Raw genomic sequence first — 17,981 nt, forward strand, 5'->3', positions numbered from 1 at the left:
TAGAAGGCCCGCAAGCAACCAGTGGCGGAATTATGGGGACTCAGACTAATTAAATTATAAAAAAAATTAATACGGCCCTACTGAAAATAAAAAATGATGCTGTTTTTAGATAGAACAGTCTGTTATTGACAAAAAGTGTACATTCACTTTTTTTTCTAACTCTTATAGTTTCATGGCAAAATTGATTTTTCCTTCTTCATTTAGAAGTTATTTAAAAAATTCGAATTTTTAAAAAAATCTTTAATGCCCTATATTTCGAAAATGAAGCGCCTCTGGAAAAAAATTATACTTGATTTTATTCTTATTTTGCTATGAGGAATATCCTTAAAGTTTGTCGACTTATTCCTGAAACACCCTGTATAATTTCGGCTTACAATTAGTAATAGTTCTTTTTTATGCATTTTCTAATTCAAGAGAACAAAATTAACAAAAATACGTCAACAACTTGAGTTATATCGATTTTCCGATTGCATTATTTTTAAATAAAAAAAGGATGAACTTGAAATCATAGTAATATAATCAAAATTTTTGGAAAAGTGTATACATATTTATTATAGTTCGTCGAGCATAATGTCAAGGAATCTAAACTCTCGTCAGCAAGTTCTCGAAACTGAAAAATCAACTGATATAGGGAAAATTTTAATATAAAAATTTTTAAATTAAATTGCAAAATTTCTGTAAATGAAATAGTAGGTACTACAATTAAAAAAAATATTTACTTTAAATGAAACAACTTTTCATTATTTAAAATAGTTTTTATAATTGGAGTGTTAATACTTATAAAAATGTTTGTGTATGTTATTTCATGTTGAACTTGACAAATAAATATTGTAATCCTAAAATTTATATTTATAATTCAATTTAATAATGTTTGTATTTAATTTTCCCTGCGTTAATTTATATTTATTGGTCTACATTTCATTTTCAAAATTCCGAAAGCTAGATTAATTATAATAAAAAGTTTATACTTTCCCAAAAATTGTCTGCACCTACTTGATTCATTGTGCACAAATCTTTCTAAATTTTGTATTCATGAAATGGCAGTAATTAGGTTTTACTTATTGCAGTGCGGTATTTGGCTTGCTACCACCTGCTTATCCATTAAATATATTATTACAAAAATATATTTCTTAATTTTATTTCATCTGAAGTCTAAAAACCAATTGAGTTGCCAATCCATTCATTTTCTTCAATATTTATTTCTTTGGATCATGATTTCTTGTTCGATCTATCCAAAAATTGGATAGTGTCTTTAGAAATATAATATATCTATTATATTAATTAATATCTCCATACAGAAGGTAAAACTTTTAACCTTTCCTGATATTGGTGACTAATACATACAAATTTATAGATATACTGAACTAACTGTTTGGTAATTGTGGCTTTCTGCAGAAAATCCCACCATAATCTCCGTCAATTAATAAAAAAATCTGGTATTCTTCAGCTCGAATATTAAATAACACATTATTGATTTTTGTTATTTGTAATTGTGGTTTAACTTAATTTTAGATAAAATTTATTGATGTAACCTCCGAAAACAATAAAAAACTGCTCAGTGTGTCATTCTACTTATAAATTTCCAATGATAATTAATAATAAAACAAGACACAAGACAAAATTTTGTAGAAAATTGCTCCTGTGGTTCACCATTTTGTGCAAAAAGATCGGTCACTCTTGTAATTATGTAATAAATATAATTTCATATAATTCCACCAAAAAAAAATATCAACCTCTAATTACCAACAAAATATACCTTGATGTGTGCAATATAAATTATTTGTTGTAGCTGTGATTTTTAGGCCTTTATTTTATTAAATTAATTGGCTTTAATTCTGTCACATGTGTAGGTATGTAAGTGTTGTTCTTGGTATCTATCCTGGTTGTAGAAAACGTTTGATAAAACAAATTGGAACAAATGGATTTACTGGAAATACCTTCAGATACCAATACAGTGTCAATATTTCTCATTTATTGGCAAAATATTTGTGATTTGTGATATGTAAAGATACAAGAAGTTGTAGCCATCTTTAACAGCGTTTCCAAATTCATTTGTTGACTACACATAAATATTGTTTATGTTTTATTTCAAGATTGTACTGTTTTCTTCCTATGCTTATTTATTTACTGCTCTTATAACTTTATATGTTATATTTTGTGGTAATTTTAGCAATAATGTGGTGGCCAAAGCTTAAATTGTGACATTAATACTTATTTGACAATTATGTGTATCCTGCAGCAAAACAGAAAGCGAATATATATTAACAAAATTGTAGTAAAAATAAATACAACATTTTAAACAGAATTTACTGGTAATATGTGACACAAATTATGCTTCACATATCGTAAAATTCCAACATATTTTCCACTTCGTGCCAAAATAATTACGTAATTTTGCATTTTCCTACAATCCGCGAGATGCCTGCATAACTTAAAATATCCACTTTCACTGCCCAATTTAGATTAAAAAAAAATAAAAGACACCACTCTCAAAAAAGGATTTTAAATAAAAAATACAAGACTACATTTTACGGTAAGTACAGCTTAATCAGGCAGATATTGGTTAACAATTCGTGGTTTGCTTTCCATTGTTTAATATAAAAAAGTGGTTCGTTATTTAGATTTACGTTATAATTTCGGTCACGTAGCTTAATATTTAAGATCTGGTACACTTTTTTTAACGAACCATTTAAAATCAAGGATATTGCGATACCTGAGAATTATTTGCATTCACGAATTAATTATTTATTAAAAACTAATAGTAACGTTGGATTAATTGAAAATATCACGTGCCAGCAAAGTTTTAAACTACATTTTCGATATCGTACGGTAAAAAGTTAATAGCTGAAGGATATGCCGACGATTCTATTCAACAGAAAATCAAGATTGGGAAAAAAATTTGAAGACGATAATGCTTGGTGTGTTGTTTTGTTATACTCTAAAATTTTTTTTACCAAAATTAGAATGCCCTCGGAGCAATTAAAATATTTTTAAAAAACTATCCAAAAAACTTGATTATGCCTTTTTTTCATCAATTATTGCTATTTTGCAACGTCGGTAATAAATTTAAACATTTTTAACTTGCAGTGTATTGTGCAAAATTCAATTCTACAACTTTTTCTCGTCTTCAATATTCTTCCAAAATGCATAGGTTCTAAGATATAAGTAAAAAAGTCAGATGAAATAGGTATTTTTTTAAATTTTTTAAACATTTTTGCAACTTAATGTTTTTTTCTTTGCACCAACCCCATAAAACTTTGGTAGACACGTTTACAAATTTCTCGAAGTTTCTTTGGGAGAAGATTCAAAGAAACCTCTTTCGCGCACTCTAGTATCTCCTCAGATACACCTAAATCTTCATTAGATTCCATTATTACAGAGTTTTCAGGAAATTGAATCACAAACAATCACAAATGAAATGAATGACTACATCGATATATCCTACTTATCTACTTTGCTTTATTATCCATATTTGATTTGAATAGTTCCATAGCACAAATTAATAATTAAATGGAGGATTTCGGTTAAAGAAAAAATAGCATGTTTTATTCGGATTAAAACTGTCCTTTTTGTCTCGCAATTTTGCTTTTGCTCGCCACAAAATAACACTTTTAATCTTAATATAATAATATACTATTCTTTGTTTGAATTATAATTATTTTATTTCACTAATGACTAAAAATTTTTTTTATTTAGTTAAAATATACAACTCTACAACTGATGGAAAACATCCATGATAGGTATGTGAAATAGGTACGTCTAACGCGTATTATACTAAATTTAGCGGTCTAGAGAAATCATTCCTTTACCTTCTGCATGAAATTTGGCTTATTCGCTTTTGAGAAAACAGTGATTCATGTGCAATCATGTTTAAAAGTTTCCTAATTCGCTATAATGCAAATTTAAATTGCGTTTTCACAGACGGGCATATCGGATTACAATAAAATACCTTGTTGTAAAAGTTTTAATTTAATTAACAAAATGAGCTTAGTCCAACACTGTTAATAGTCATCAATTTCAACCCACTTCAGGTGAGAAATATTTTATTCCTTTCAGTGATTTTAATTAATTACATACGATGTCATTAATTACGTGTTGCCTAGGTTATCTAGACTGTATGCGCCTATTGTCATATATATTTAAACTTACACAAAGTATTTGCACCCAAATTTTATAAGGACTTTTTCAAAACAAAGCTACCATTGCATGTAACAATATCACCTAATCATTTTATAATGTTAGGTTAAAAATCCGTTAAATTATAGCGTTACGTAATCCGAATAGCAATCCGTGAAATTCGGTAGGTTCTGTCATGTCACTTAAAATTATACAAGTGGTGTGTAACAATGTCTGCAATATCAAAGCTTTCTTTTTTTGTGTGTATTTTTTTCTATCGACAAATTTTAAGTTAAGCGGAAAATATATCTAATAAACCGAGACAAAATTCGCCTAATAACCATATCGTTTATAATTTCTTAGCTTATGGTGAAAACAGCTGACAATAGTGCAGTTTCTAGGCATCTGTTCCAAATGCATATTCCAAAATAACTCCGGCAATAGATTTATGCAAAGGTATATCAAAGAAAAAAATCGTAGAATTTGTAAATTTTGTAAAGGGTTAAAATTAGTTTCAATTTATACTCCACTCTAAAGAAAACCTTGGATTATAATTTTTAAATACACTGTTACAAATAGCTGAAAATCTTGAAATAGCCTTTCAAAAAAATGAGTCTACTAGTGTTGCATGTATTTATTTAGCTTTGTAGACTAGAATGTATACATACAAGCATTGAACATGTCTGTCAAAGGCAGCGTACACTTTATAATTTAAATTATATCTACACCTGATTTTTCGAATTTGGTAATAATTAGTGCACATGCCACAGCGAACCTTGTTACATTTGAAGATAATCAGTATGATTTAATTTAAAGCAACTGACAAAAACCTATCCTTTGTTGTGACCTTTGAGTAAATTTATATGCAAGTTAGCATTAGTATTAAAAGCATTGTCTATTATTATATTTATTTTCTTTATAAGATAATTGATTCTAATCACGCTACTTCTTGCCCGAAGACCATTTGTTTTATTAATCCGAGAAGTGGTGCCGATAGAAAAGAACAAATTGTTATTCTAATTGTGATGCTTGGACCCGAAGCTATCAAATGGTGTGAGAAAATATTTTTTCGATGCTATGCCCCAAGTTTTTGGTTAATTGGAAGAGAAAGTTTTCGAAAATTCCTCTGTATTGAATACAAGTGCGCTCTTGAAGTAGTTCATTTTAAAAAGTAATGGTGTGGTAATGGTAAGTGTCATTGGCTGTAAAACCTGAACTTGCAGTGTTTAATGAAATTGATATTTCCCATGTTATTTAATAGATAACTGCTATGTATTCTCTGTTCTAAATAATTAAATAGAAATTACGTTTGTATTAATTAATAACTAAAGCTTTTGAAAATGTGTACAATTTTATACTTTTTACAATTTTCCAATGCGCCCATTTCAACACTGTATAGTTATCACTTATTTTTTAAAAATGTTTGTGACTAAGAATATTTATATTAAAATGTAAAAAAGCCATACAAGTCGTGCTAATTTGTTATTGCACATTGATCATTAATTGTTCAGTCGACGTGAACTTTTGTCGAAATGGTTGCTGTGTATTAAGATGTCTCGTTTCGGTAAAGAAGATCAATCAGCAATTCGAAAAAAAAATTTAAGATTTATTACCTAGCAATAACGAAAAGTCTAAAACAACTAGTATTATACCGACTTAAATTATAAGGTTGCATCTCGGGTCGCATAAAAACATTTCCAAAGTTTTTAATAAATAACACAGGGTCGGCCTTTATTTTCGTTGAATTAATTTTAATTTACAAAAAAAACCGCGAATATAGAACTTTCTCGTATAAGACTTTTCTATTACAAATATCACCAGGAAGCTGTAGTTTCACTGAAATTAGGTACACCCTAGCCCGCAAAGAGAAATATTTCCGGAATATTTTTTTCGTTGCTATAGTAACGTTTTAAAATAACATCATTTGATTGGCTACAAAATAGAGGTGTGATATTTTCACTGTCACTGAACAATTTTCCTTTTTTTTCGGTACTTTTGCGTTGGTGTTGTGTTGTTTATGTATATGTATATAACAGAACATTTCTTTTATATTTGTATCCTTCCATTATAAACCCATACTCTATTATTATTAAAAGGTATTTTAATATTTGGACGACTTGTCCATAGCTACAATTTTTCCATCAAGCAATTGTTCAATGATATATCTGAAACTTTCTGGAATACTTAAGAATAATTACTGGTTGTTGTAACAAAAAAATCCCATGAAAAACTCAGTAGTTAAGAAGATGCTGCAGATCATGTGTTGAGAAGAAAATTTAATTACACATTATATTCAACGACACTCTCGATGCATCAAAACTGACCATTATCTCTTGCGAAGGTCAGTCGTGTCACACGGTTCTGTTTCACCCTGGGATTGGCATCATATCAAGACACAGGTGCCTTCACTACATTGTTGTTGAAAACAATATAAGCCAAGTTCATCTTTTTCTCTTGTACTTTCACGGTTTCATCGGTGAGATGCATTGTTTTTATATATAAAGTGTGTACGAACATGATATACTTATTAAGTTTTTTATGTATTAAACAGGCATTGATGCTTAATGAGAACAAGTTAATTATAAATTCCACAGAGTCTTTATTTATAGGTATGTAATTATTATAAATGATAAATGCTAGACAAGAAAATTTAGTTTTTGAGTAGATATTAATATGTCTTTTTATATAATATTAAGCTCATATAAAATACAGAACTGCGTCACAAACGTTTTTTTTTTTTGAAAAATTGACTTAACTTTAAAACTTAAAAAATCGACGACATTGTTGCTGTTAGTTATTTCTCCTTCGATAATATCATTACTATTAACAAATTGTAGCTTTGTCTCTTCCCCGCTAAATATTTTATCTGCTATGTCTAGTTTATTTGTAAAAAAATCCTCTATACAGGGTAGTCCGAATTTTATGCAGGAAACTTCGAGGGTGGATAGATCTCTTTAAAATAATATGTGTTTGCCTTATAAACATAGGTCTGGAACGGTCCCGTTTTAGAGATACAGGGTGTTGAGGTTTTAAAAAAAAAATATTTTTTATTTATATCGCATACTACTTCACAGGTGGTGTAGAAAGGAGTGTAAATAATTGCACTTACTTTTAAACATAAACAAATATTCTTGTAATATTATCGTTAGAAGTGTCTGCCACAAGGGGATTGTATTGGTATGAATAACTTGAGAACGGCTAATCTTAGGGAAAAAATTAAGGTTACGTTTTGTAAGTATTTTATGCATTAGAATATAAATCAGTTACAATGACATGGAAAAAATGCAGTGGCGTAGGTTTTTTAGTAAAAAAGGGGTGACCCCTGTCCAGTTGTACACCACTGGTTGAACCTTTAAAGCTCATATTTCATGAAATATAAGGCCTACTATCATACATTATATGTACCAAATTTTATTGAGATCGGTTAATAGATTCCGGATATAAACAAAAAATCAATTTTTTTTTTGACAACTTCAACACCCTGTATCTCCAAAACGGTGCCGTTCCAGACCTATGTTTATAAGGCAAACACGTATTATTTTAAAGAGATCCATCTGCCCTCGAAATTTCCTGCATAAAATTCGGACCACCCTGTATATCCTTCAGCAACGTTTGAAGATTTCCATCCCCCATGTCTTTTTAATGCAACTAAATTCACCCCAGCATTAACCAAAATGGTCGCAGAGGATCGACGGAAACAATGTCCTTTGTATTTATACCTGTATTTGGCATATTTAAAAATTTTGCGACAATTTGAGGTATTTTACCAAACTGCAACATATTTTCTATACAGTGGCATATAAGGTTCGTTTATCACAAATAATCTCGTCCTGTTCGTTTTATTATCCGATATTTTAATCAAAAGCCTTGATCTTCAATCATCTATATAATTCAAATTTAATTTGTACAGTTCATCACAGCGACATGCACCTGCAACACCAGATATTAAGGCAACCCAAAAAAGGAAAAACTAATATCTAGATATTTTATCATTTCTTTTGAGTATCGTGAAATTAAAATAAATTTTCACTCTTAAATAATTCGTTAACGACGACGTATATATTTATGCACTATGTTCACACCATTATCAGTTCTTTAAATTATAGTCTCAGTTGCAAATTTGCATTAAAATTAGGGTTAAAAAAGATACTGTGCATATTTGCTTACGTTACCTACCGCGTATATTATTAAAGAAATTATGCGGTTTCTTTTAACTTTTCCCAAATTACAGGCCATTATAATGAAAATTGCTTCTCCATATTCTCCATAATTGTTGAATATTGAGGGGTTATTATTATTGAAAGCAGTGTTGTAGTGTATACAGTTATTCTTATAACAAAATGTCTTCTTAAAACGCAATAAAAAGAACTACTTAATCTACTTAAAAGTTATCTTTTACCAGAGCCATTGGAAATATGATCTAATCCCTATCGAACGTCCAAGGTTTAACTTTAAGTGGGGGTAATTTTTTTTAGGTTAACAGTACGTGTACTGATACTAAGGTTTATTATTTCCAAAATAACATAAAACAACAACAAAATTAATGATAGGTACGAAATGAAAGCTGATATACGATTATAAGTCCAATTCTATATAAAAGTGTGTGTTTAATGGGGATTGCCATACATTTTGTTTCGACCAATAGTTTACCAGCAACATGCGCTTGATCACTGTTTTTAGGATTGGAATTTGCAAATTGACTTTGAAGATCGTTGTGTTTTCGTAAATTTAAAAACTTTCTATTGTACCCCCAGATTCTTAAACTGATATAAATTCTACTATATGGTACCAGAGTTATTTAAAAGTTATCATTGACACAATCATATGTTTGATAGTCGTGATAGTCATGTTATGTATTTTGTTAAGGCCTTTTACTAAATTTGATGCACTAGGTTGACTGAAATTATAATTTTAACAATAATCAACTTTTCCTTTCAAGCTATAGTGAAAAATTTTACACGGTAGTAAAAAATATTATTAAGCATCAATTAACCTTGAACGAGTTCCTTTAAATTTTGACTCTTGACATCATCAATCATACGAATCATTATATTACACCCATTAAAGTCACTCTTATTGGTTTTATTATGAAAAATAGTATCATTAAAGCCTAAATTACCCTTAGGGATAGATTTTTATCACAGACGGATGCCTATTCGAAACCGTAGTAAAAAAAACATTAATGGAATTGGAATATTGTTGTTTATTGTTCCTACCCAAGTTTTCAAATAATATTTATTTATATAGTTTGTGATTTTTGCGTTACCGAAAAATGGTGAATTGAATTTTAACAAATCCAGTTAGTTTTTTTAAAACTCATACAGTTTTCATGTTCAAAAAATTCTTCGTCAATCTGATAACCTAGACCAATAATTAATTAACGAATAAGGCCATAAAATTTTAATTGCATACTTTACAAGTTAACAAGGACTGCATCAAAGAGCGTGGATCGGCCAAAGTATGGGTGTATACATTTTGATCATTAGTTATAAAATAATTAGTAGCGTTAGATGTGTAGATAACTGTAGCCCATTTGTCAAAACAACTGAAAGGTACGTCGTTAGAGCATAATTTAATATTATTAATTGCTCCGATATTTTTAACACTGAGTAAATTTTAAATAGCATTAAATTTTGGTATTTAAGTATTTTGAAACCCACTAATGGAATGAAATTTACATATTCGTATTAATAAAACTAATAGTAAATGTAGACGATAACAATATTCTAATTTAAAAACAAATTATTGTAGTTAAAAGTGGTTTTCAGCAATCTTTAATGTCAAACTAATGTTTTTTATAAATATGTGTGACAGTATCGTCGGAAAAAAATGTATCTTTCAAATTTTTAAAATATGTTCCTTATTTCGAAGATTAAAAAAATATGCTTGATGTTTATCTCAACATTAAAATTACAAACATAAATATACAGGGTGTCCCTGAAAAGGATGGACAACGCTTGACTACAGGTTCCTTGGATAGCCTTCTAAATATAGGACAGATTACCTAGTTCTTTCTAGTGCCTGTGCGCCACTGGCTATCCCGTAACTTTTTTGTATGTACGCCAATGACGACAGAATATATATTTTTAAAAATAAGTATTATTTTAGAAGATTTTTTGCCTCTTACAAAATTTTGATATCGTTTATGGATTTCGAGTAAAATTGGCATTTTTTTCACATAAAAATAATATAAAATCAGTTTAAGATAAATATAACATTCTAGTACGAGGTGCCATATAACAGAGAAACAAAGTCATAACAATAATTAAAAGGTTCTGTGTCAAGCTAGCTGTGATTTAATTTTAGCTTACTTTGTTTTTTATTGCAATTTATACTTTTGCTGAACAAACTGATATTTTAGTTTTGGGTTATTGAAGGAAATTGTTGTTCTACTGTTCGAACATATGCTGAAAGATTTCCTAATCGAAAAACGTCAAATCACAAAACATTTGCTAATGCGGAGAGACGCCTTCGGAAAACAGGACGTTTTTTACCTGTAACATTATATCGTGGATAATGTACGCCCGGAATTATTCAGCTGGAGGAACAAATATTGGAAAGGGTCGAAGAAATTTCTCAAGTAAATAAAAGGCGTTTAACGGCTTTCAAAAAGTTCCTTTAATAGAGTATTAAAAGACCAGTTATTACAGGTTACAGATATTACAGGGTACAGGTAGGTATTACAGGTTATTAAAGGTCTAACAGGTGGATAGGTAGAGGAAATAATGCCCCTTTAAAATGGCCACCTCGATCCCCGGACCTAAACCCATGTAATTATTTCATTTGGGGAGCGTTGAGGACCACAGTTTAAAATAACTTTTTTCAGTAAATAGAGAAAACGAATATGGGAAAGAATACAACATGAAATTAATGTTATGAGAGGTAATGCACAATTATTGGATAATTTCTAATTTTCGAAGAACTAATGTTTGCGTTTAAGAACAAGAAAGTAACTGTGAGCATTTACTGTAATATTATTTTAATGTGATTACAAATATCAGTTTATTTAAAATGATAATGTTGACTTTCTTACATTATTAGTTGATATTGTTTATTTAAAATATTAGTGTTGATTTTTATTTTATTGATTGATAATATTAATACCAAAAATGTGTAGTTATTTTTTTTAATGTGACGGTTTTTCATTATTATTCCCTGCTTTGAGGCTGCAGTTATAAATTATTTTTTATAAATGGAAATTTTTGCCTAGATTTAATGTATAAAAAATGCGAATTTTACTCGAAATCCATAAACAATATCGAAATTTTGTAAGAGCAAAAAAATCTTCTAAAATAGTGCTTAATTTTAAAAATATAAATTCTGTCGTCATTGGCGCACACACAAAAAACTTACAGGATAGTCAGTGGCGCACAGGCACTAGAAATAGAACATCTTGTATATGTATTCTCTCCAAATTCTATATTTACCTTGCCGTTATATAAAAAAATAAGTGTACCAAATTTGAAGTTTCTAAGAAAAATAGTTTTCAAATTATTTGAAAAAAATAGGTCATCTATTCTATATCTCAGTAGGCGTGCACTTTTGTATAAAGATAAGTTAGGCTAAATAGTCTTATTTTCATCCAAGGAACCTGTGGTCAAGCGTTGTCCATCCTTTTCAGGGACACCCTGTATATATTTTAAACCAAAAATTTGTACCAGAAAATAAACAAACTTTATTTTTTAAACTTTGAATGAAGATCTTCAAAAAATTATTTCTTTTAAACCAAATGTATCCTTTTCATGCTTCAAAAAAACGGTTTCTTCACATCACTGAAAAACGCACAAAAGGGGAATTTCCAAATTATAGAACATCCCATACAATAGCAGCAATAAAAACAACGAAAAACTGTGCTTCATCTGATTTCCAATACTTGCGCAATCTCCATTTATCTTTTAAACACATGACTTGTCCCGAAATTAATTTACCTGTTAAAACTTTTTGTAGAACTTTACAATCGGTCGACGGAATCAATTTCTAGATCAAATGTATTTTTTTATTTTGAGACACCGCAAAAAACTGACAACATTTAACACTTTCGGATGGCGAAAGTTAGACATGAGATAGCAATTGCTGCAGACAGTAATTTTACTAATTAAAAAAACTACTTGTGTAGGTAAATGACACCCATTCAATTATTTTAACCGATTTCTATGATGTTACCACAGACAAAATAGAATTGTCTGCGATGTTACCATTGCTACAACACTCAGTATGTAGGTAAGCCAAACTGAATAATGTTTCTCATTTAATGCATAAAATGTAATTAATTCCACAAACTTAGAAAAGCAAGTTAGTTAACCTATTATTTTGTAGGTAATTACATGCATATTTATTTTTAACATGCAAATGTATTATACAGATAAATATACTATGTATAAAATATGTAATTAGTGATTTTTTGTTCGTTTTCTTATCTCGATATAAACGTTGAAATAGGAAATAGATATCTGCATAACGGTTGTACTTTTTTAATGTATTAAAATATACCACATTTATCTAATAGCCCAATTTTTATAATTTCGAATATATTAACTAATATCGTAGTTCTATTTGGCAAATTAGTTAAAAAGTATCTAAAAACGATAAAGAACTATTAATTTTTAAAATGTTGCGTAGATATACTTGCACTGAAAGATTATATTCTTTTTAGAATACTAATATATGTATCAGTTTGTGTATTCATATTTGTACATATTTACTAACAAAATCTATAAATAACTAATTTAAAGCTGTCATTTACCCTATTTTAAGGAATTTATAAAAAGAGGCGTGTTAAAAAACAATTCACATAATAATCTAGTCCTATTAAAAAAACATACGTATACAAGGTGTTTCTTAAGTAGAGGTCAAAAATCCAGGGGCCTGTAGCCAAAAATAAGGGTTTTTTGTTATATAAATGCGGGGTCTTAAAACAGCCATTGTCCAGCTACAGCGTGTCAAAAGTTAAAAAAAAAATCGGTTTTTAATTTTTAATTTATAAACCGCCTGAGATAATTTCACCAAATTCGGTGTGCATATAGTATGTCAGTAGCTATGAAACAAGAAATTACCAGCTTTAGAAACTTACTAGTGGCGGAGGTGTGGGTCTCATCGGTCATTATTTGCCAAAAAAATATATTAGCCTGTATAATATTACAAATTAAATAGATCATCATATGTACCATTATACTATCTTCACTTTTTGTTTCTTTACACTTTTTTGTATTCCAAACCGATTAACACCAAAATTGAGTTATTTGATCAAATGCATTTTTACGATACTTAAAATAACAACAAAATAACAAAATAATTACCAATGGAATTATACTTTACTATGATTTAGAGATGTTGGAAATGGTCTCCTTCAGCCAAAATAGAGATATTTCTACAGTTTACTTAGGATTGTTTCATAACATGGCTAATTTGCAAATTAATTAGCAAAAAAATATATAGAACTTTTAGAAAAAATAACATTTTTAACGACAGTGTCAAAAATAAATACAAAATGTATTATTACATTTTATTATTGATTATTGAATAACAAATACATAATAAGAAATCATATCTGCGAATACGAAAGATTTAATTCGAGCAGTTTACTTTGCCAATAAATATCACGTAAAAGAAATTAGACCTAATTTCTAGCAGTGATAAGAATTTAAGGAGAAATTGAAAAATCGAGAGTGCTATTGTGTACCTGCGGCGTGTCTTTCAGATTAGTTAGTTATTCATTGTATTCAGTGAAATTTACGTCTTACAAGGATTCAATAAAATGGAAAAGTTTATCTAATGCATTGCGTGTATAAAATGAAAAGTGACATGTGATTCTAAAAACACTTTTTTGCATTTTACTACCGCGATAGCTTTCCTAACGTCAATCAATTACAAATTACTTAATATTTTTCTATTAACTAGTGACTAATAAGTTTTGCGGTGTGAAATATTACGGTTGCGTTTTTAATTGTTATGACAGCTACTGAGAAATGACAATATAGTTATTTGTTCTCGGAAAGGCATATGTTTATTCGTTACTGATATCATGTGATATATTTTTTAATATATAGTCTACTAATTAGAAACTTTTTACTTCGCTTTAACTACACTAAGTACTTTGTAATATCACTTTAGATAAAATAAATATACGTACGCTTTACCAGGAAGTTTATAAAAAAAATAATAAGTTTTTGTAAAAAATTTTCCTGTATACTAAACTTGTTCTTAACTTCTACAGGGTCGGAAAGTTTCCATGGTTCATCGGCTGTTACGTGAGAGCGATAAAGAAAGTCATAGAAATCCGTGCGATAGAGGAAGATGGCTATAATGAAGGTGTCTAATAGTCACCGCCCATTTCGCCCTTCCACAAATAAGATCCACTTCTTATTTGTGGAGGGGTGAAATGGGCGGTGACTATTAGACACCTTCATTATAGCCATCTTCCTCTATCGCACGAATTTCTATGACTTTCTTTATCGCTCTCACGTAACAGCCGATGAATCATGGGGACTTTCCGACCCTGTATATACTTTCTGAGGTAGCCTGTTTATCTTGTACCTAGGAACATGTTAAATATAACGACAGATTTAAACAACTGCTGCCAAACAGTCGTCTTTGTCATAAAAGGACAACCTGTATACAATTTATATTTTTCGGCAGCGGAATTAGTTGAGAAATTCTGCTCGAATTGTGGGCAAAAAGCGGTAGACAAATTTAATTAGATTATACCAAAATGCTGGGGCGTCTTACATAAGCGTATTGGAAATTGAATAATAATATAAATCTTGATAAAAAAATGTTACAGTATTATTATTTCATTTAATAAATGCAATTCATTTTGTAACCTAGTTCACTGGACAGCTGTTATTTCAAATTGTTATCAAAAGTACAGCAATATTTGTGCTTCTTAATTGCTTAAATACTTTAAGTTCAACTGCTACTAGCTTAGTTTTTTTGCTTGCACAATTTGTTCCTACAAAAAATATTATATTTTGCTCTAAGACTATTGCAAAAAAGTAGAAATTATTAAAATTTATTAAGGAGTTCTTTGGAAAATTCGACATTGACAATTCAAAAGTTAGGAAAAAATGAAGGGGAACTTTTTGTAGGGGACTTAAAAGAATATTTAAGGGTCTTCTATTGACCATCAGTGATATACGATGTGTACCAAAATTAAATTAATTCTCACAAATGGTTCAAGAGCTATAGCCAAAATAAGTTAGTGAAAATTATAAAATCACTTTGTATATCCCTAAATTTTCACACAAGGCTCTTTTAAGAGGTCATTTCATACTAAATTAGGCTGCCTCAACCCATTAAAATGTATACAGAGTAGAATACATACCATCTGACTGTAATTGTTGACCTCAGTTAAAAGGAATTTGAAACTGTACCTGTAAGAAATTCTACACCGAGAAAACAGTTGTAATCGATTCTAATAAACAAAAAATCAAACTGATGATCAGACAAAAGATATAAAAGAACCTTACAACAAATAGTGCATGTTTTCTAAGTCGTATAGAGGCAATAAATACAGGGAATGCAGCGGATATTGATAATAATAATTGTAAATTCCAAATAACAAACCAGAGCCATGGTAAATGTCTTCCAATCTACATTAATTAAATACCTACTAATTGCTAGGCTAAAGAAAGTGTAGTTACCAATATTTATTGCAGTGAAATGTGTATAATTCGTCAGGAAACAATTAATAAATCATCTTTTTTAATAAACGGTCTTTTTTCAAACATTTTTCAAGCGTAAAGTTTCATTATAAGAAAATTGCTTTTCATTAAACAATTTTAAAAGTATAATTACTTTAGATTAGAGAGAGCGGGTAGAAGTTCATTATAATTACGGTTGAAATCCATACATTACTGTGTAAAAGTAATTTACAATTACAGTTGTAATTCATAAATTACTCTAACAAGCACATGATATGATACGCAATTCATAGATATTAAACGGAGTTCACTTGTTCCGCTACTAGATATGAAAATACTTCAATTTCAGTAAAATACGTAAATTCAAGAGATATTTAAAGGATTTTGGAAACAGCCGCTTGATTTCCAAAACTTTGCCAAGTATTTTTCCTTTATTATAATAGCCATTTATGATTAATTACAAATATACATACAAGTAGGATATATCGATGTACTTAGTCTTGGATACTTTGTCAAACATAAGTCGCCGTATTGCTAATTGAGTTCATTTGTGATTGTTTGTGGTTCAATTTGCTGAAAATTCTGTAAAAATGGAATATAATAAAGATTTAAGTGTACCTGAGGAGATACTGGAGTGTGCGAAAGAGGTTTCTTTCAATCTTCTCCCAAAGAAATATCGAGAAATTTATGAATTATTGTAAATATTGTTGAACAAACTTTTATATATTAAAATTTTATTAACACTTTTAATCTAAGGATTAAAAATTAAAGTGTCAATTTTAGCTCCTAGGATTAAAAGTGAATTCTTGTGATGCTAAGATACCATTTTTTTTTTTTTCATTAAGGAAAAAGGTCAACCTCAGATACTTCTGACAGTCAAAAAGTGTCATAGCTTTATGACGGTTGGAAAAAACATAGTTCTCGTTTTGTAATTTTTAGGTTGTACTAATGAAATGTTAATACTTTTAATAAACCATATAATTAAGTTTGTTGTTTAAATATTATTATTAAATATACCGTACTCGCCTAAAGTATGGAATAAATTCAGTAAAAACGAAACAAATTTTTTTTGGGAAAAATCCTCGAACAGGTCGATTTTTAATTTAAAAAATACATATTTTAGCACAAAAGGCGATATTCAACCGTCATTTGTTTTCGAGTAGTGACGTCATCGACATTTTTTTAAATAGCAACCCCCTATTTTTTTTCTTGATTCTGAAAGATTGTCTCATTGTCGATCCGACAGTATTAAAATGTTGCCATCTTACATAGGAAAGTTTTCGAGTAAATGACGATTGAATGTTCTACCTAAATTAAGTGTTCGAATTGCCACCCACCGACTTCTTGACAATACGCAAGTCTGTGTAAAAATTCTTCTTACACATTATGTATTATTTCTGGGGGAACTCTGTGTATTTCATCTATAATACAATTATGGAGTTCTTCTAAATTATGTGGTCTATTAACGTACACTTTGGACTTTAAGCAGCCCCATAAGAAATAGTCCAGGGGTGTAAGATCTGGGGATCTCGCGGGCCATTCTATCGATCCTCGTCTGCCGATCCACCTCCTAGGAAAACAATTGTCCAGAAAATCTCGAACAGGGCGCGCATAGTGCGGAGGTGCACCGTCTTGCTGAAACCATATGGTGTCATCAGGAATATCAGGGTCATTATCGTTAGGAATAAGTACTGCAAGCGTTGGAACAAGGTCATGTTGTAAAAACTCTAAATATCTTTCTCCTGTAAGGGTTCCTTCAAAGAAGAAAGGCCCTACTATTCTGTTGTCAACTATTCCAGCCCACACATTTAATTTCTGTGGGTGTTGGGTATGTGTCTCTGCCATCCAATGAGGATTTTCCCGACTCCAATACCTGCAAGTTTGACGGTTCACTGTACCATTGAGACAAAACGTGGCCTCGTCTGAAAAAAGTATTTGCCGGTGTAAATCTCTATTTACTTGACATAAATCCATCATAATTTCACAAAAGTGTAAGCGGCGGTCGGGATCGTCTTCATTGAGTTCCTGCACAAGTTGAATTTTGTAGGGATGATATTTTTCCTTCCTCAGGATACGTAGCACTGTGGTCTGACTAATTTCATAATTTAATGCAACCAATCGTGAAATATTATGAGGATTATCTACCATACTTATCAAAATGTTCTGTTTGTGATCTTCACTAACGCTTGGACATCCAGGTATTGGAATATCTACAACATTGCCAGT

This window comes from Anoplophora glabripennis, unplaced genomic scaffold (assembly GCF_000390285.2).
Source record: "Anoplophora glabripennis isolate ALB-LARVAE unplaced genomic scaffold, Agla_2.0 scaffold16, whole genome shotgun sequence".
Lineage (NCBI taxonomy): Eukaryota > Metazoa > Arthropoda > Insecta > Coleoptera > Cerambycidae > Anoplophora > Anoplophora glabripennis.